This window comes from Entelurus aequoreus, linkage group LG11 (genome assembly GCF_033978785.1).
Source record: "Entelurus aequoreus isolate RoL-2023_Sb linkage group LG11, RoL_Eaeq_v1.1, whole genome shotgun sequence".
In the NCBI taxonomy this organism is placed as follows: Eukaryota; Metazoa; Chordata; class Actinopteri; order Syngnathiformes; family Syngnathidae; genus Entelurus; species Entelurus aequoreus.
Genome location: NC_084741.1, coordinates 28,576,238 through 28,597,752, shown reverse-complemented (window position 1 = coordinate 28,597,752; position 21,515 = coordinate 28,576,238).

The window sequence follows — 21,515 nt, the reverse complement described above, 5'->3', positions numbered from 1 at the left end:
ACAATCCACAAACAAAAATACATTTTCAAATTAAGCACCCATGTACAGTCCAGATCACATCCAAGTCGAACTCAGCAACACATACCTTCATTTATGTACACTTAAAATAGGGAATACACAACAGATTGCATATCATATATAAAAAAAATTAGATTTTCAAAATAAGCCTTTATGTTTTTTGGCATCATGATCGTTTTCAACCATATAATTTTCTAAAGTTAAAAAATACTGAATAAATGTTTTAAAGAAAGAAATACTAAGTGAATATCTGTTTTTGGCCTTAAAAATAAACCTTTTACCGAGTACTATAATTAAATTGACTAAATCATGACTGTCAATGAACTCTCCTAAAATAACAGAAACCACATCAAGCTTCATAAACAAACCAATCTTTAAACACATTTTTTCAACTTCCACCCAAAACGAAGACTCAATATGACAATACCAAAACAAATGTAGGCTCCTGACAACAAAATTGGTAATCATCTGACTCTGTCATATTCCATATTTTTAACATTTTTCCCGTGGGTAGGAAGTTATAAATAATTTTAATTTGAAAATAACGATTTTGCACATCGATAGTGGTTTTGTAGATGAATTTGAATATTGCATCCCACGGCAACGGGCAGTCAAAAAAGTCCTCCCATTTTCCATATGTGTTGTATGGGGCAGCCTTCAAAGATTTCTTTATTTAATAAAACTTATATATTTTTCTGTTTATTTTAGTTCCTTTGTGCCAACTAGAATTTCTTATTAAGGGTTTACAAACTAATAATTTGGTAGTTCCATAATTAATTTGTTTCCATCTTTTCCCAATGACTCCAGTTAGTTGATTAAATGAAAAGCTTGAACAAGCATCACCATACGTAGTTGTTAATTCATCATATTTCATAATTTTACCATTCTCATTGATAATGTCATTGACAAAAATTATTCCTCTTTCAAGCATATTTTTCCAAAAGAAAGGCTTTCCATCTATTACAATATTAGAGTTCATCCATATTATCTGCTGCAAAATATCATCTCTTTTTTCTGGTACATCAAATTGGAAACACCACCATGAGTGGATTGTTTCCTTTATGAACCCCGCCATGTTTCCCAGCAGACTCTCTACATAAGGAAAATGGGAGGGGATCACTTGTAAAAAAGGATACAATTTCTTATGATACAGTACATGTTTTTTGTACAACAGGACACTTGTGTACCACTCAGTGTTTAAATACATCTTTGGAACAATTGGTGCTTTTAAAGACAGACACATAGCTTCAAGGTTAAAAAAAATAACTTGTACTGTTTTCCCATGAACAATATAATGTCGTAAAATCCAATGTAAATTCAACACAAAAATTCCGGCAACTAAGCTGCTGGCTTTTTGTTCCAGACCACAGCAAACGTTACCCAGCTTGCAAAGATTGTAATAAATCCATTAGAAGAAGACAGCCTGCCGTTTCCTTGAACTTGGACACACACATCTATACCTTTGGCCATTATAAGCCAGTAATTTCCAGGAGTTATTGCATCCTGTGAGAAGCCTGCATTTTACTAATGATTTCCGTTGCTGCAAAAATGTGTAGAATAAAAATTAAAATACAACATTTCCGTCAACTAAGATTTGCGTCAGCCTTTGATAGTAGTCTAATATCATACTTGCCAACCCTCCCGTTTTTACCGGGAGACTCCCGGTATTCAGCGCCTCTCCCGATAACCTCCCGGCAGAAATTTTCTCCCGACAAACTCCCGAAATTCAGGCGGAGCTGGAGGCCGCGCCCCCTCCAGCTCCATGCGGACCTGAGTGAAGACAGCCTGTTTTCACGTCCGCTTTCCCACAATATAAACAGATTGCCTGCCCAATGACGTCATTACTGTAGAATGATCGAGGGCGAGTTCTTGGTTTCTTATGTGGGTTTATTGTTAGGCAGTTTCATTAACGTCCTCCCAGCGCTGTAACAACACACAACAACAGCAGTCACGTTTAGTCTACCGTAAAGCAGTTTGTCTGCCGTAAACAGCAATGTTGTGACACTCTTAAACAGGACAATACTGCCATCTACTGGATAGCCTCCAGGACACTGAAATTCAAGTATTTCTTTTATTTATATGTATAATAAAATAAATATATATATGTATATATATATATATAGCTAGAATTCACTGAAAGTCAAGTATTTCATACATATATATATATATATATATATATATATATATATATATATATATATATATATATATATATATATATATATATATATATATATATATATATATATATATATGTATGAAATACTTGAGTTGGTGAATTATAGCTTAAATATATTCCCCTCTTAACCACGCCCCCAACCACGCCCCCCGCCCCAACCCCGACCACGCCCCCACCTACCACCTCCCGGTATCGGAGGTCTCAAGGTTGGCAAGTATGTCTAATATAGCCTACTCATGTGTTGCTTTCATTATAACACTTTTAATTTTTTGCGGCTCCAGTCAGATTTTTTTTTTTTTTTTTGGTCCGATATGGCTCTTTCAACATTTTGGGTTGTTGACCCCTGATCTAAAAACATGACAACAAATATTAAAAATATAAACAAAATACATCATACTCACTAGAGATGCTGATTATTTATAGACAAAATAATTTTACAAATGTTTGAACAGCTTTACTGTAATCAAGAAAATAGGAGGACGGAAACTTGCTGACATCACACTGGGCACCGTGAGGCTATTCTGACTTCTGATTGGTTAAAGAAAAAGCCCCATTGCTTATTTGTTATTTATTTATTTATCCACTCTTTCTGTTACAGATTAGTGTAAACAAATGTGTTAGAAATTGCTACGAAGCGGAAAGAGGTAGGATTAAATAAACTCTGCTTCTTCCTACTCCTTTTCAGGTATGCTGTAATGAGAAACTGTTATGTACCGTATTGTAACTGTATGCATGTTTGAAATAAACTAACACCATAACCATAACCATTGCTAGTATAGTTTAAGTGACATGGGCCTGCACTCCCGAGTCTGAAGGCCCTGGGCAGATTACATTGACATGGCAACATATGGACACTGAAACCTGATTGGCCCAAAAAGTGAACATATATTTACTGCACGCAGGGCAGCTAATATAAACAGCAGGGAATGATGATAATAGTCTGTTGGGAATACATTGTTGCAACTTCATGTAACAAATACCTGAATTTAAGTAATTAAGGATAGTTTTTTATGGTGCAAACTATAACCACATTAATAAACATACTCTCTGACAGCGTCAATCAGGTGTTATTCTCTCACACTGGAATTTATTAGCTCAACGAGGATGGGCGCCTTCCCCCTATTGTGCAGTTATTGCTTCTTCACCAGCGTGTTTGTTGTGTAAACACAGTCAAGTAAGGACCCTCCCTCTACCCTAACAGTGGAAAATTAAGCCGTGGGCATGCAGGTCTGCTAAGAACCATCAACTTTGCTGTAAACTAAACATTGATCAATTTTTTTTTTTAGGGTCGATACCGCCTCGGAGCCAGTCAGAATCGGTTTCTCGTCATGCTTATCTAAATAAGGAGGCGTTCATTTCAACTTAACAAAAAATAGCGCTAACATAATAGTTGTTGTATTCAGATGACGTGCTAGCGTTACTGCTGCTGGGATGAGATCGGAGCGGTTCATAAACACGACTTTCATTTATAATTATTACATTGTGTGTTCAAATGTTTCAGTATATTGCTCGCATGTCCTCTTGATGAAATAGCAGCCATATTACTATTAGAGATGTCCGATAATGACTTTTTTGCCGATATCCGATATTCTGAAATTGTCCAACTCTTAATTACTGATTCCGATATCAACCGATACCGATATGTACAGTCGTGGAATTAACACATTATCATGCCTAATTTTGTTGCGATGCCCCGCTGGATGTATTAAACAATGTAACAAGGTTTTCCAAAATAAATCAACACAAGTTATGGAAAAAAATGCCAAAATGGCACTGCCATATTTATTATTGAAGTCACAAAGTGTATTATTTTTTTTAACATGACTCAAAACAGCAGCTTGGAATTTGGGACATGCTCTCCCTGAGAGAGCATGAGGAGGTTGAGGTGTGCGGGGTTGGGGGGGGGGGGGGGGGGTTGGTTGGGGGTAGCGGAGCGTGTATGTTGTAGCATCCCGGAAGAGTTAGTGCTGCAAGGGGTTCTGGGTATTTGTTCTGTTGTGTTTATGTTGTGTTACTGTGCGGATGTTCTCCCGAAATGTGTTTGTCATTCTTGTTTGGTGTGGGTTCACAGTGTGGCACATATTTGTAACAGTGTTAAAGTTGTTTATACGGTCACCCTCAGTGTGACCTGTATGGCTGTTGAGCAAGTATGCATTGCATTCACTTGTGTGTGTGAAAAGCCGTAGATATGTGACTGGGCCGGCACGCAAAGGCAGTGCCTTTAAGGTTTATTGGCGCTCTGTACTTCTCCTTACGTCCGTGTACACAGCGACGTTTTAAAAAGTCATACATTTTACTTTTTGAAACCAATACCGATAATTTTGAAACCAATACCGATATTACATTTTAAAGCATTTATCGGCCGATAATATCGGCGGCCCGATATTATCGGACATCCCTAATAACTATTACAAGTCACTACGCACATTGCGTAATGACGTCATCCCCACCCGAAAGCATCGATAAGAGAATCGCATGACAAAATGGCAAGCGATTCCAAGGAATTGATATGCTGGGGCCTGGTTCCCTACTAAACACTGATATCATAAGTGCAGTGGCAGGCCGTGCGTTTCTCACCTAGGCCTTCAGTGATGTCCTACTTAGTCCGACTTCACCTCTCAAAATACCGTAATTGATGTCACCACATGAACACGGCTGGAGATACTATACAGAAACACACTTGCAGCTAGAAGGCCTTACTGACAACAACCCGTGATTTGATTGGCTATGCTAATTGTCTATCAACCGTATGTGCCCGTTCACTGACAGTGCACAGACGCCCGCATTGTTGATTCTGAAAGCCCCGGGCAGATTTGGTACAGCATGGCAACATAAGCTAGCTGAATTCTGATTGGATACAAACTCTAACCTAAAAACAACAGACTGGAAGGAGCATAATATGACAAGAAGAGAATATGAATACTTTTAGATATTTAGGGAAAGTAAATAAAAAAGTCCTTTTATATTTAATTATGATCATGATTTCTGGTTGTGTCAGGCCAGGAGAGAAGGCCTTGCTGTCCCCGACGGCACATAAGTGTATGTATTGTAGATCGGTAGGTCGTGAGCAGTGTTGGGACTAACGCGTTACTTTGTAACGCGTTACTTTAACGCCGTTACTTTTGGCGGTAAATAGTAATCTAACGCGTTATTTTTTATATTCAGTAACTCAGTTACCGTTACTGCTGTATTTTACGTTATTTTTTATGTAGTATCGGCTAGAAACTGAGAAGATCTGAGTGTGTTTTATTGCAGCGCTGCCGAAGAGGCGTCAAGAAAGAGGCGCGCCGCGCGCTGTCTGTGTGTATGTGTGTGTGTGTGTGTGGGAGGGGGCGTGTCTGTGTTTACTAACAAGACATCATGGCGAAGCCCGAAGCCGAGTTTCTTAACAGGGAGATATTCTCAATACTTTTATTTTGTCGACCACAAAGAAAAATACATTTTAGTTGAATGTAAGTTGTGTTTTGGATCAAAGATCCTATCCTAGCAATTAAAATCTGCTGAAACAGCTACAAAAGCAACATGCTTCGACGAAGCTAGTAAAGAGAGACACACTTCACCTGCTAAGCAACAGCAGCTGGATTTTAACGAGGCACTGCGCACTGAAGGTACACAATCTGTCAATTATCTTATATACTGTTGCTCTTTCATTCTAGACTTCTAGAGTGTTTGATTATCACATCACTCTAAATGTATAGACTATAAAGTTCACAAACATAAAGAGAGATGCTAGTGGGCCAGGCCAATCTTTCTTTATCTCTAAACTAAAACTGGGGAAATGTGTAGAGTGTTCTGGGCTTCAGACATGATTTTATTTCAGAATTCCTTGAGATAAAAAAACGCCTGGTTAGGCTTTGTGTATGTAGTGTGTGCCTTTCTTGGTTTACAGTTATGTTGTTATTATGCTGTTTGTTACTTATGTATGTTATGTTGCAGCTATTTAAAATAGTTTTGTCAATTTGTTCTGGCCTGAAACAAATCAGCCCTTTGAAACATATCTTTGTCTTTGTGTGTTGTATGTAGACCACATTGCTTAGCAGAGTTCAGTGATGCAAATGCATGTCAAGTTGATCAACAGATTGTATTATTTTCCAGTGCAATAACAGTACTGAAATGAAGGCTAAAAGGGCATTAAATGGGGCCTTAAAAAAATAAAAAATATATATAAGTAACTAAATAGTTACTTTTCACAGTAACGCATTACTTTTTGGTGTAAGTAACTGAGTTAGTAACTGAGCTACTTTTGAAATAAATTAACTAGTAACTATAACTAGTTACTGGTTTTCAGTAACTAACCCAACACTGGTCGTGAGTTCAAACCCCAGCCGAGTCATACCAAAGACTATAAAAATGGGACACACACACTCAGCATCAAGGGTTGGAATTGGGGGTTAAATCACCAAAATGTTTCCCGGGCGCGGCCACCGCTGCTGCCCACTGCTCCTCTCACCTCCCAGGGGGGGATCAAGGGTGATGGGTCAAATGCAGAGGATAATTTCACCACACCTAGTGTGTGTGTGACAATAATTGGTACTTTTTATCTGCTGATGTAGTTATGTTGTAGATACTGATAAAAAAGGCCGATACGATAGACTGTATGAGTCGATCTCTACTACGTACACTACCGTTCAAAAGTTTGGGGTCACATTGAAATGTCCTTATTTTTTAAGGAAAAGCACTGTACTTTTCAATGAAGATAACTTTAAACTAGTCTTAACTTTAAAGAAATACACTCTATACATTGCTAATGTGGTAAATGACTATTCTAGCTGCTAATGTCTGGTTTTTGGTGCAATATCTACATAGGTGTATAGAGGCCCATTTCCAGAAACTATCACTCCAGTGTTCTAATGGTACAATGTGTTTGCTCATTGGCTCAGAAGGCTAATTGATGATTAGAAAACCCTTGTGCAATCATGTTCACACATCTGAAAACAGTTCAGCTCGTTACAGAAGCTACAAAACTGACCTTCCTTTGAGCAGATTGAGTTTCTGGAGCATCACATTTGTGGGGTCAATTAAACGCTCAAAATGGCCAGAAAAAGAGAACTTTCATCTGAAACTCGACAGTCTATTCTTGTTCTTAGAAATGAAGGCTATTCCACAAAATTGTTTGGGTGACCCCAAACCTTTGAACGGTAGTGTACAAAGCACTTATTCAAATGTAGCAAGATGCCAGCTATCAGCAGCGTATCAATCTTCCTTGCTTATGAATTGTCTCATGTATCATCCCCCCCCGGAACATATTGTGCATGTTCTGTATCCTCAGTGGTATTCCCGAGTGTGTGGCCGCCAGCTCAGCATCACCACACGACTTTATCACTCGCGATTCGGCGTGGCGAAAATTACGGCAGCATTCCTCCGCCGCAACGTCACGATGTAAAATGTCTCTCTCCCTCTCACTGGGTTGGTGAGATGTGTTTCTTGGCAGACTATCCAGACAGGATGAGCATGTTACTAAAGCCCTCAGGAATCAGGAAGATATCTTCCAGGATGCTTGGAATTCCTTGTGGAAATGTTTCAGTCTGACATGGAGGGTGAACCGCAGTCCAGCCAAGCGAGTGTTTGAAGAGAGGGAGAAGGTGCAGCGCTCGTCTCCCCCGCTCGCCCTTCCTTTTGAGGCCAGAGCCAGCTGGATCTCCTCAGAGCTCGAGAATTATGGGACAGTTACTCGGGGAAGCCTATTATGGTATGAGGACACAACACTTTGCAGTCAGTCCTCACACACATACATAAACACACACATCAACGGGGGGGGGGGGCGATGATGCCGCGTGTCGGTGATAGGGATCAGGCTTTTCCAGCGTTATCGGGCCAGGAAGTGATGATGCAGCGCATTCCTCAGATAGCTAAGTGGTCAGGTTTGCTCCTCACTTTGGACACGTGAGGCAAATATTTACCTGAAAGCAGACGGGGGGGGGGGGGTGGGGGGGGGGGGGGGCTGCAATAAAAGTAAATCTTCAGCTTGCCATTACACTCATGAAGTCAGAAACTGGGGGAAGAAGAAACTAGTGAGGGGATGAAAGGAATGCAGAGGGAATGCAAGAGAGTGACGGAGGCACATTTTGTCAAGAGCGCTGACACACAGCTTTTACTTCAAAGCCACCTGCGGACCACACAGCACATTAGCAGTTACTTCACAGCATCCTACTTACATCACTTCTTCCAAACATTTGTCCTGAATTTCCGGGTCATTTTAGGCCGATCCCCGATGTAATATTTGAAAATGTTTTTTACACACAATGGCCATTTTATCAGGTACACCCGCCCAAATCTACCGTAATGAGATCGAATACATAAGCTCTATGTGAAAACGTCTCACAAACACTATGTTAAAAGGATGAGATATATACTTTATTTATGCCACAATGGGGGAAATTATGTGGTTGCAGTGCATGTTCAAAGAGTCCACAAAAAATAAGGTAAAAACTAGAGATGTCCGATAATGGCTTTATCCGATATTCCGATATGGTCCAAATCTTAATTACCGATTCTGATATCAACCAATACCGATATAAACAGTCGTGGAATTAACACATTATTATGCCTAATTTTGTTGTGATGCCCCGCTGGATGCATTAAACAATGTAACAAGGTTTTCCAAAATAAATCAACTCAAGTTATGGAAAAAAATGCCAACATGGCACTGCCATATTTATTATTGAAGTCACAAAGTGCATTATGTTTTTTTAACATGCCTCAAAACAGCAGCTTGGAATTTGGGATATGCTCTCCCTGAGAGAGCATGAGGAGGTTGAGGTGGGCGGGGTTGGGGAGGTGGCGGGGTTGAGGTGGGGGGGATATGTAGGCGGTATGGGGGGGTTTGTATTGTAGAGTCCCGGGAGAGTTAGTGCTGCAAGGGGTTCTGGGTATTTGTTCTGTTGTGTTTATGTTGTGTTACGGTGCGGATGTTCTCCCGAAATGTGTTTGTCATTCTTGTTTGGTGTGGGTTCAGTGTGGCGCATATTTGTAACAGTGTTAAAGGCCTACTGAAATGAAATTTTTGTATTTAAACGGGGATAGCAGATCCATTCAATGTGTCATACTTGATCATTTCGCGATATTGCCATATTTTTGCTGAAAGGATTTAGTAGAGAACAACGACGATAAAGATCGCAACTTTTGGTATCTGATAAAAAAAAGCCTTGCCCCTACCGGAAGTAGCGTGACGTAGTCAGTTGAAAGGCTCCTCACATTTTCCTATTGTTTTCAATGCAGCTAGAGCGATTCGGACCGAGAAAGTGACGATTACCCCATTAATTTGAGCGAGGATGAAAGATTCGTGGATGAGGAACGTTAGAGTGAAGGACTAGAATGCAGTGCAAGACATATCTTTTTTCGCTCTGACCGTAACTTAGGTACAAGCTCTCTCCTTTTTCTATTGTGGATCACGGATTTGTATTTTAAACCACCTATATCCTCTTGAAAATGAGAGTCGAGAACGCGAAATGGACATTCACAGTGACTTTTATCCCCACGACAATACATCGACGAAACACTTTAGCTACGGAGCTAACGTGATAGCATCGTGCTTAACTGCATATAGAAACAAAAGAAATAAATCCCTGACTGGAAGGATAGACAGAAGATCAACAATACTATTAAACCATGGACATGTAACTACACGGTTAATGCTTTCCAGCCTGTCGAAGGTTAACAATGCTGTTGCTAACGACGCCATTAAAGTTAACTTAGCAACCGGACCTTAAAGAGCTATGCTAAAAACATTAGCTATCCACCTACGCCAGCCAGCACTTATTTGCTCATCAACACCCGTGCTCACCTGCGTTCCAGCGATCGACGGTGCGACGAAGGACTTCACCCGATCACAGATGCGGTCGGCGAGACGGAGGAAGTTAAGGTGAGTTCGGCGGCTAGCGCGTCTGCTATCCATCTCTGTCCTCCTGGCTGTGTTGCTGTAGTCCGCCGCTAATACACCGATCCCACCTACAACTTTCTTCTTTGCAGTCTCCATTGTTCATTAAACAAATTGCAAAAGATTCACCAACACAGATGTCCAGAATACTGTGGAATTTTGAAATGAAAACAGAGCTTTTTTGTATTGTATTCAATGGGGTACCAATACCACCGTATCAATCGTTTACGTCACGCGCATATGTCATCATATCTAGACCTTTTCAACCGGAAGTGTGGCAGGAAATTTAAAATTGCACTTTATAAGTTAACCCGGCCGTATTGGTATGTGTTGCAATGTTAAGATTTCATCATTGATATATAAACTATCAGACTGCGTGGTCGGTAGTAGTGGGTTTCAGTAGGCCTTTAAAGTTGTTTATATGGTCACCCTCAGTGTGACCTGTATGGCTGTTGACCAAGTATGCTTTGCATTCACTTGTGTGTGTGAAAAGCTGTAGCTATTATGTGATTGGACCGGCACGCAAAGGCAGAGTCTTTAAGGTTAATTGGCGCTCTGTACTTCTCCCTACGTCCAAGTACCACTCCGTACAGCGGCGTTTTAAAAAGTCATACATTTTACTTTTTGAAACTGATACCGATAATTTCCGATATTACATTTTAAAGCATTTATCGGCCGATAATATCGGCAGTCCGATGTTATTGGACATCTCTAGTAAAAACATGTGAAAACAAATCGCTTCCATGTTAGCTACCTCTCTTTGTTTAGAATGTATATTTTCTGCTGGATCTACTCTCTATTTTATGCTGACCTTTTTTTGTGCTGCAGCTGTTACATATACTGTAATATTGTACATGGTAATTGGGATTTGTTATATATTGTATTAGGGAGGTCCGATAATGGCTTTTTGCCGATATCCGATATTCCGATATTGTCCAACTCTTTAATTACCGATACCGATATCAACCGATACCGATATCAACCCATACCGATAGATACAGTCGTGGAATTAACACATTATTATGCCTAATTTGGACAACCAGGTAAGATAAATAAATTAAAACCATTTTCTTGAATAAAAAAGAAAATTAAATATATAATATAATCTAATTAATATAAAAACAGTTACATAGAAACTAATAATTAATGAAAATTAGTAAAATTAACTGTTAAAGGTTAGTACTATTAGTGGACCGGCAGCACGCACAATCATGTGTGCTTACGGACTGTATCCCTTGCAGACTGTATTGATATATATTGATATATAATGTAGGAACCAGAATATTAATAACAGAAAGAAACAACCCTTTAGTGTGAATGAGTGTGAATGAGTGTAAATGGGGGAGGGAGGTTTTTTGGGTTGGTGTACTAATTGTAAGTGTATCTTATGTTTTTTGTGTTGATTTAATTTTTTTTTTTTAAAACAGAAAAAAAACGATACCGATAATTAAAAAAACCGATACAGATAATTTCCGATATTACATTTTAAAGCATTTATTAGTCATCTGTATATTGTATGTCCATCCATCCATTTTCTACCGCTTATTCCCTTCGGGGTCGCAGGGGGCGCTGGACAAGTCGCCACCTCATCGCAGGTATATTGTATGTATTATATAAAAATATAATATAATATAATAATATAATATATCACTATATATTATATACTGGACAACACGGTGGCAGGGGTTAGTGCATGTGTCTCACAATAAGAAGGTCCTGAGTAGTCCTGAGTCCAATCCCGGGCTCGGGATCTTTCTGTGTGGAGTTTGCATGTCCTCCCCGTGACTGTGTGGGTTCCCTCCGGGTACTCCGGCTTCCTCCCACCTCCAAAGACATGTACCTGGGGATAGGTTGATTGGCAACACTAAATTGGCCCTAATGTGTGAATGTGAGTGTGAATGTTGTCTGTCTATCTGTGTTGGCCCTGCGATGAGGTGGCGACTTGTCCAGGGTGTACCCCGCCTTCCGCCCGAATGCAACTGAGATAGGCTCCAGCACCCCCTGCGACCCCAAAAGGGACAAGCGGAATATATTATATACTGTATATAATATGTAAAGTTAAAGTTAAAGTACCACTGATTGTCACACACACACTAGGTGTGGTGAAATTACCCTCTGCATTTGACCTATCCCCTTGTTCCACCCCCTGGGAGGTGAGGGGAGCAGTGAGCAGCAACGGTGGCCGCGCTCGGAAATCATTTTGGTGATTTAACCCCCAGATCGAACCCTTGATGCTGAGTGCATATATGTTATATTTTATATTGCTACTATGGTAGTGTGGGTGGTATGGTTGGGATATAATCAAAAAATATTTTGACATTTAGGGCAGACAACAGATGTATGATGTATGTGAATATGATGTAATGGATAGGAATGTCTGATGCTGGATGTCAAAAAAATAAAATGAAAAAAATATATAAATATGTTTTCAGTTATTTCACCGTTTTTTGTTAAGTACATAACTCAACATGTGTTCATTCATAGTTTTGATGCCTTCAGTGACAATCTACAATGTAAACAGTCATGAAAATAAAGAAAACGCATTGAATGAGGAGAAGTTGTGTCCAAACTTTAAGCCTGTACTGTATATCCTCACTCTGAGCACAAACCACTGACACGAGATCTGTACGGCATGTTAGCAAAAATACACATCAGTCCCCCTCTGATCTCTTTGAAACACAACACGCGGTTGTTTTGTACTTCTTGGAAACTTACAGCAGAAAGACAAGCTAGCTAATAAGCCTGACTTTTTAATAAATATACAATGTATATCCTATTTCCCCCAGGTTCTGGATGTTTGCTTCTCTCAGAGAAAGAACAAATCAATGTTCCACATCCAGAAAGCAGTGGAAAGAATCTCCCTTCTGTCACCAGTTCCCACATCTCCTCACCTACAGTGACCCATGAGGGACAATAGGCACATTGACTTACAGTATGAATAGCTGAACTACTTCCCGGACTTCTTCCATGAGTGACAGTATACAAAATAATGGGAAATAAATGTGGTCACACCTCCAGCTATTTGGCCCATTTTGGACATTCCTAACTACTACTGTATTATTATTATGTTTTTACTGTGAAATGCCATGTTCTTTACTGACCCATCTCATTCAGGTTCCCACACGTCTGTAGCAATGTGACTACACTTTTGACTGCGTGGTCATTTTTTTTTTGCAAACAAAGAAGTGGAAAGATTTTACTTTGGGTTTGTTTCTGAGCTGAGAGTGCAGAGAGACGCATTAAGGGGGCAGATGAAAGGCCGTCATGTACCATAGAATCTTGGATGAGAACTTCCTGGCCTCATCCAGAACACCAAGGATGGGTTCTGGATGCGGGTTCCCAGTTTTACAAGTATCCAAAACATACGGCAAAGGGAACAAAGCCGTGGCTCAAGAACAAGCACATTAAGATGCTGGACTGGCACCAGACCCTAATCTCATAGAAAATATGTGGAGGGAGAATAATCTTCAAATTGCCAAGTGAGTGTCTAAAAACTTTTCAGTATTTAGAAAGTATCTGTCACTTCCCTGTCACCCTCTGTTATCTCTTTGAGTCCTCATTCTCACATTCTCACACATGATTTCAGTTTCCCTCATAAACTGTGGATTCCGGACTGTTCCCTGCCTAATGTATGCTTGCTGTTGCGGCTCAATTTAGCGTTTGCTCCAGCTCCCCTGGATGTACGTGTGTCCGTTGTTTGATACGGGTTCACGAGTACAGTAGGACCTCAATTTACGAGCACATTGCGTTCCACGACAAAGCTCGTAACTCAAAACACTGGTATGATCTGGTATGTCTGCCATTCGCTGACAGCAAAGTAAAAATGATTTTACTTTTTAACTATATATTTATTATTGTAGCAACATTGTTGTTAACGTTTTTGAGAGCATCAAACATATGTAAAGTACTATCAAACAAGAGAAGAATAAGTGCTTAATACATTTTAACAGAAGAGTGGTTAGAACACGTTAGAACACAGAATGTAAGAATATATTAACAGTAAATGAACAAGTAGATTAATAATCAATTTTCTACTGCTTGTCCCTCATAATTCTGACAAAACAATAGAATGTGAAATGACACGATATGTTACTGCATACGTTAGCAGCCAAATTAGGAGCCTTTGTAAACTGTTTGCTTACTTACTACAAAAAGTAAAGTTTTCTAGTATGTTCATTATATTATTTAATGCCAAAGTTGTTCCTTGATTGCAATAAGAAACATACACTACCGTTCCAAAGTTTGGGGTCACCCACACAATTTTGTGGAATAGCCTTCATTTCTAAGAACAAGAATAGACTGTCGAGTTTCAGATGAAAGTTCTCTTTTTCTGGCCATTTTGAGCGTTTAATTGACCCCACAAATGTGATGCTCCAGAAACTCAATCTTCTCAAAGGAAGGTCAGTTTTGTAGCTTCTGTAACGAGCTAAACTGTTTTCAGATGTGTGAACATGATTGCACCATTAGAACACTGGAGTGATAGTTTCTGGAAATGGGCCTCTATACACCTATGTAGATATTGCACCAAAAACCAGACATTTGCAGCTAGAATAGTCATTTACCACATTAGCAATGTATAGAGTGTATTTCTTTAAAGTTAAGACTAGTTTAAAGTTATCTTCATTGAAAATTACAGTGCTTTTCCTTAAAAAATAAGGACATTTCAATGTGACCCCAAACTTTTGAACGGTAGTGTATGTTCAGTTAATCATATGATTTTTTTGTTAATATAAAGTCAATAATACAATTTTTTGTGGTCCCATTTATTTATAAAAGTATCGAAAAAAGTTTAAATACATTTAAAACACATAGCTTAGGAGCAGAGACACAGGAATTAGGAGCGTGAGCGGAGCCAGAGCAGAGGAGAGGAACGCGACTGAAAGGGTGAAGCACCAGGAATCAACTGGCGCCGAGTTAATGAACTGGAGAGCTTAAGGTGGTTACCCTTCGTAGCACAAAATCCAAGCACTGCAACAAAAAACAGACAGGCGGCAACAGATAATGATAAAAGTATCTTCAAAGTGTGCATTCTTTTGCTAAAATAGGGACGTTTGTTGAGGCTAGAACACATTATGTATGTTTTCATTGTTTCTTATGGGGAACTCTGCTTGACTTTAAGAACTTTTCGATTTGCAAACCATGTTCTAGAACCAATTAAGTTTGTAAATCGAGTTTCCACTGGAGTTGAATAGCCTTAGACCAAGTGCCACAATATGCTTATTACCTTTATCCATTCTCTCAGTATCTTATCCAACAGTACTGTTTTTTGTTATCTTATCAAGTTTTGTGTAACGCGGATTCGTCCTCTCTTGTTGTTTTCTGTCGCTTCTTGTAATTCTTTGTATTGTTGAACAACCAAACACTGACTTTATCTGTAAAAGGTGTGGACTGCGATTCAACGGAGGACAGAATCCACCTTCTGTCAGTAGTTCTTCACCTACCAGTCGCCTACCTATTACCCCGCAGGCACAAGACATTGAAACAACGTTGAGAACTTGTTAAATCAGGTGACGTTAAAGGCCTACTGAAACCCACTACTACCGACCACGCAGTCTGATAGTTTATATATCAATGATGAAATCTTAACATTGCAACACATGCCATTACGGCCGGGTTAACTTATAAAGTGCAATTTTAAATTTCCCGCCACACTTCCGGTTGAAAACGGCTTTGGATGATGACGTATGTGCGTGACGTAGCCAGTGATACAGAAGTGTCGGTACCCCATTGAAAACAATACAAAATAGCTCTGTTTTCATCTCATAATTCCACAGTATTCTGGACATCTGCGTTGGTGAATCTTTTGCAATTTGTTTAATGAACAACGGAGACTGCAAAGAAGAAAGTTGTAGGTGGGGTCGGTGTATTAGCGGCTGGCTGTAGCAACACAACGAGGAGGACTTACTTGGATAGCAGACGCACTAGCCGACGCTAGCCGCCAACCGCATCTGTGATCGGGTGAAGTCCTTCGTCCTTCCGTCGATCGCTGGAACGCAGGTGAGCACGGGTGTTGATGAGCAGATGAGGGCTGGCTGGCGTAGGTGGAGCGCTAATGTTTTTATCATAGCTCTGTGAGGTCCTGTTGCTAAGTTGCTAAGTTAGCTTCAGCGTCGTTAGCAACAGCATTGTTAAGCTTTGCCAGGCTGAGAATTATTAACCGTGTAGTTACATGTCCATGGTTTAATAGTATTGTTGATCTTCTGTCTATCCTTCCAGTCAGGGATTTATTTATTTTGTTTCTATCTGCATTTGAGCCAGATGCTATCACGTTAGCTCAGTAGCTAAAGAGCTTTGCCGATGTATTGTCGTGGAGATAAAAGTCACTGTGAATGTCCATTTCGCGTTCTCGACTCTCATTTTCAAGAGGATAGTATTCAAGGTGGTTTAAAATACAAATCCGTGATCCACAATAGAAAAAGGAGAGAGTGTGGAATCCAATGCGCCAGCTTGTACCTAAGTTACGGTCAGAGCAAAAAAAGATATGTCTTTCACTGCATTCTACTCCGTCACTCTAACGTTCCTCATCCACGAATCTTTCATCCTCACTCAAATTAATGGGGTAATCGTCGCTTTCTCGGTCCAAATCGCTCTAGCTGCATTGAAAACAATAGGAAAATATGAGGAGGCGAACAACTGACTATGTCACGCTACTTCCGGTAGGGGCAAGGCTTTTTTTTAATCAGAGACCAAAAGTTGCGAACTTTATCGTCGTTGTTCTCTACTAAATCCTGTCAGCAAAAATATGGCACTATCGCGAAATGATCAAGTATAACACATAGAATGGATCTGCTATCCCCGTTTAAATAAAAATAATTCATTTCAGTAGGCCTTTAAACAACTCATATTTTAAGTTGAAACAACCTGCTTTTTGACAACATTTTTTCAATGCCGGGTTGTGACATTGATGTGACCATTGAAATTTGGTCATTTCCCAACCAACAATGTGGATCCAACGTTAGACATCCATATTGTCTCAATTTACAAATACAAATATTTTGCAACCATATTTCAAAGTCAGTTTTAAAGGACATGTACCCGGTATGTATAATCATTGTTGGATCAATGTCTTGTGCCTGTTGGGTTACTCCTTTTTTGACATCCCTCACCGTCTTACGTGCATGACACAAGTCTGCAAGACACAAAACAAATCTGCATTAGGGTTGTACGGTATACCGGTATTAGTGTGGTACCGCGATACAAATGAATCATATTCGGTACCATACCACCTTTGAAAAGTACCGGTCTGCGCCCCCGTCGTCGTCACGTCGTGACATTGCTGGTTTACGAGCAGACGAGCATGTTTGGCAGTGCACAATCACGGAGTACTTACAAACAGACACAGTGTGTAGACAAAAAAGGGAGAATGGATGCATTTTGGCTTAAAAAGTAACGATAAAGGTGAAGTTATAACACTGAAACGCCCTCAGGAAGAGGTGCTTTAAGACATAGCTAGCTAGTCTAGCCTCAGTCGGCAGTGTTTTAGCTACTTCTAAATCACTAATCCTCACCTCCATGGCGACAAATAAAGTCAGTTTCTTACAAGTATCATCCCTGCAAGACGAGGAATAGCTAAACATGCTTCACTACACACCGTAGCTCACCGGCGTCACAATGTAAACAAACGCCATTGGTGGATCTACACCTGACATCCACTGTAATGATACCAAGTACAGGAGCGTATCTAGTCGATACTACTATGATTACGTCAATATTTTTTAGCATCACAACATCTTCTTTCGTTTTTTAAAATTTATATTATGTTTATAAACTCAGAAAATATGTCCCTGCACACATGAGGACTTTGAATATGACCAATGTAGGATCCTGGAATGACTTGGTATCTGATTGATACCCAAATTTGTGGTATCATCCAAAACTAATTTAAAGTATCAAACAACAGAACAATAAGTGATTATTCCATTTTAGTAGAGGTGTAGATAGAACATGTTAAAAGAGAAAGTAAGCAGACGTCAACAGTAAATGAACAAGTAGATTAATAATTAATTTTCTACCACTTGTCCCTCATAATTTTGACAAAATAATAGAATGGATAATGACACAATATGTTACTGCATATGTCAGCAGCTAAATTAGGAGCCTTTTTTTGCTTACTTACTAATAAAAGACAAGTTGTCTTTTAAGTTCACTATTTTATTTAAGGACAAACTTGCAATAAGAAACATCGAAGTATCGAAATAATTTTGGTCCCGGTACCGGGACCAAAATATTGGTATCGGGACAACACTAGTCTGCATCAATGGGAACACGCACTAACAGGCACATGACAACACTGCACGGCCATTTTTTGCTCCTAAGAAGCGAGCATTCGATTGTGATTAATGGTTTGATCTCAGCATGACCCGCTGCTAATTCATTGTGTTTGCCTGTGTGTGATATCTGTCACTTTGACGCTCCCAGCTCTATTATAACGAGCATACGGTTGACGTCACACACTGCTCATATTAGCCTGATGGCACTTTTGTGTGCCCCGATCCATCTCCGCACCCCGTTGCGCCCGCGCAGGCAACTGTGTGAGCGCTTTGTGCGTCTAGTGTTGTGCGTTTTAATGTCCGATTACAGTCAGTTAGTCAGGGAGGGAAAGAGGCAAAGTCTTTGACTGGAAGGCTTTGGCCTCCTCATCTTGCCTCATCATCCATCTTTATTGTGTCCACGCCCTCAAGTGGCTCTGCCAAACTTCTGCTGGCTTGAGAAAAGGCAATCAGAAAGCATCGCTCCCACAGCTGCTCAATAAGCGTCATTCATGATCTGCACTCACAACTGGACATTGTGCTTTCAACGGTCACAGTGAAAAAGACGTGAGAAAGCAACCCAGTAAAATCCGAATCCCGTTTTCACGAGAGTAATAAAACATTTGAAAAAAAAAAATCACTGAAGGGGAACAAAAAAAAAAAAAAGACACAATCAGAGGTTTCAATGCAAGTATGCTCTGTGAAGAACTGAAGTCAAACATTCAAGTGACGTCATGCTCCCTTCAAATCCCTGCTGGAACAAGATCCACAAGCAGGCAGATATCTAACCTGGCAATGTGTGTGTGTGTGTGTGTGTGTGTGTGTGTGTGTGTGTGTGTGTGTGTGTGTGTGTGTGTGTGTGTGTGTGTGTGTGTGTGTGTGTGTGTGTGTGTGCGCCCTGGGCCGTCCCCTAAGGGATACTTGCGTCTCGTCTGTGAGTCACAGGCAGAGTCTGTGTCTGTGTTTGAGTCCATCAGAACAAATCAGCTTCAACATCCACTGCTTTACCTCCGGCGTGCACACACACACACACACACACACACACACACACACACACACACACACACACACACACACACACACACACACACACACACGCACATGCGCATGCACACACATAGAACACACTTGCATTGTACGTACTTAGACATCCCAAGGGCTATGTGCTATCCCCCACTGTCCCCTACAGCTGAAATCTCCTCTCTTTTCCCCCTCGCTTTTTCCTGTCAAACAGACACACTGCAAGCATATGTATGTTGTTCACCCACAGAGCTGACACATTTTTACACATATACACTCGCAATATGCATCATAATACTCTCCATTGTTAGTTGTTTTTATTTCAGCACAGGCCTCTTCTGTTGTGGATCAAAGAGGACTCATTGATTTAGCTGTAAATGGGGCTTCCTGCAAAAAAAAAAAAAAAAAGACTGATTGCTACACTTAACAGTCAACAATGTTGCTTTGTTGCATATAAAAGAGACTAACAATAGCATCTGAGATGATAAGTCAATATTCCTTTTCCTAAACAGAAATACATAGGTGTGGAATTTTATTGTCAGGTGAAACTATGGGAATTGGAAGAAGCAAATAGAGAAAGGGGAGGTTTGACAGGTACTGTATGTCTGCTCCTGAAAGGTTACACAAAAGGGTGAACATGCGTCAAAACATGCCACCCTAGTGTGTTGCACGGGCTGGCGGCGCTCCTATTAAACCCCAAAAGTCCAAAAACTAGGTAAGTCGGATTAACTTGAAATTTCTCACACAGCACAATGCACTCTTTGAAACACGCACTGCAATTTTATCATCACGAAATCTGGTACAGTCCTTTAGAGGTCAGACAAGCGCATGTCTTTAAAATTTGAGGAAGATTGGTGAAAAAACATGGCTGCCATCAAGAAAAGCATCTTTACATTTACCAACTGGTTGTCCACAAGTTATGATTGTAAATGGTTATAAAACGTTGATGATATTTGTATTGCATGTAGTGCTGTGCAACAGGGACAGAAATATACATCCCGATATATGTCATTTTTTATCCTGATAAAATGATGTATCTCAACTATCAATCAATCAAAGTTTATTTATATACCCTTAATCACAAAAGACTGCACAAGTCACAACGACATCCTCTGCTCAGATCCCACATCAGGGCAAGAAAAAACTCAACCCAATGGGATACAATGAGAAACCTTGGAGGGGGACCGGTGCAATGGACGCCGAGTGGTTAGAGTGTCCGCCCTGAGATCGGTAGGTTGGAGTTCAAATCCCAGCCGAGTCATACCAAAGACTATAAAAATGGGACCCATTACCTCCCTGCTTGGCACTCAGCATCAAGGGTTGGAATTGGGGGTTAAATCACCAAAATGATTCCCGGGCGCGGCGCCGCTGCTGCCCACTGCTCCCAAAGGGGATGGGTCAAATGCAGAGGACAAATTTCACCACACCTAGTGTGTGTGTGACAATCATTGGTACTTTAACTTTAACTTAACTTTTAACTAGTCAATAGTGTGAGAGTCCAGTTCATAGTGGGGCCAGCAGGGGATCATCTTGAGTGGAGACATGTCAGTAACGCAGAGACGTCCCCAACTGATGCACAGATGAGTGGTCCACCGCGGTCCCGACTTTGAACAGCTAGCAAGTCATCTGTGGTCACCTAATAACCTCTCCACGCAGGAGAGGAGGGCAGAGCAGAAAAGCGATGGCAGATCAACTGGTCTAAAACTATGACCTACTAAAGTTTACGTGTATTAAAACATGTGCAAAGCTGATCTACCAAGTTTGTGCACAGATAACTGCGTCTCTCTAATGAGCAAAATAGAGATCACAAACATTTTGCAGGTCAGTCTTCACGTATACATGCTGAATATATCCGAATATATGCTGATCATCAGAATGTTCACCATACTGGGAGGAGGAGAGGAAAATGGGATTTATCAAGACTGAAACTGTTCTGTGGCCACTATTTAGCGTCTTCATTTAGCATGTTTGAAATCTACGTGCAAACTGGCACAGTTACGCACAAATGGTTGTGGGAAAGGAGGCGATCGCACTGCAAAGACAGATGATAGATAGTGAATCCCCCATCTTACGTGTGTTTGTCAACATATAAATAAAGAATAATAGACAACAATTGACACAATAAGCAATATCCTTTTATAATTTTATAGCTGCTGGATTACTAAAGAGGCTG